General features: G+C 33.8%; 1 protein-coding gene across 1 annotated transcript in view; it reads right to left on the bottom strand.

Annotated features, from left to right (window-relative positions):
• Window positions 1-779, bottom strand: part of LOC119593717 (WW domain-containing adapter protein with coiled-coil-like) — a gene marked incomplete in the record, with an annotated part of 31,198 nt that continues 30,419 nt past the window's right edge. Inside the window, 1 exon segment of the mRNA XM_037942689.1 lies at window positions 1-779.

The following is a 779-nucleotide window of genomic DNA, read 5'->3' on the forward strand; positions in this document are numbered from 1 at the left end:
GGTGAACTATCCCTTCTCTCTTCTCACGTGAATGTTGTGGCTGATACAAGTTTCTGCCAAGCTTGAAGACGTAAAATCTAGCTCTCCTGACGAAGCTCTGGCCTTTGCTCCAATTAGCTGGTTTCATGTGCATTTAATCTCTCTCATAAATGCTCCCTTCTTGACTCCCAAAAGGTGATACAACAATGATTACCACTTTAAACACTTTTTTTCTTCTTAAAAGTACCCCAAAACAAAAACCATAATATCTACTGATAATAATGAACCAAAGAGGGGAGAAATAAGTAATGTTTTTCCATTACCAAGAATAAACAAGAAATTCCTTTTATTTCCAAAAAAACTTCAAACTAATCATTCACCCAACAACCTTTTTTCAATACTTGGCTTTTGGAGTGGTCACTGAGCTGGCTCACACTTCAAAAATAGAAATTAGATGTTTGGCTTCCAATCATCAATCAATTCCCCATAATTTTGTGAGAAACAGGAAGTCCTGATGAAGAGAGGATGTAAAGAGAAATTAGTTACCATGTCAACTGATCGGAGTATATTGACAGTGCAATCAAGTTGAAAAAAACAGTATAAAAAAGGGAAAATAAATGAAGAAAAAGAAAGAAAATCACATTGCTTGAAAGAAATCTAGATGTCCTTAGTAATATCAGCCCCTTGTTATTATCATTTTGTGTGGAAAATTTGTCTTTGTAAAAAACAACATAAACAATGACTACTACAAAGAAAATAAAATCTAATAATTAAGTAAAAATAAGAGGCTGTGTTGGTGG

This window comes from Penaeus monodon, chromosome 32 (assembly GCF_015228065.2).
Source record: "Penaeus monodon isolate SGIC_2016 chromosome 32, NSTDA_Pmon_1, whole genome shotgun sequence".
Classification (NCBI taxonomy): domain Eukaryota; kingdom Metazoa; phylum Arthropoda; class Malacostraca; order Decapoda; family Penaeidae; genus Penaeus; species Penaeus monodon.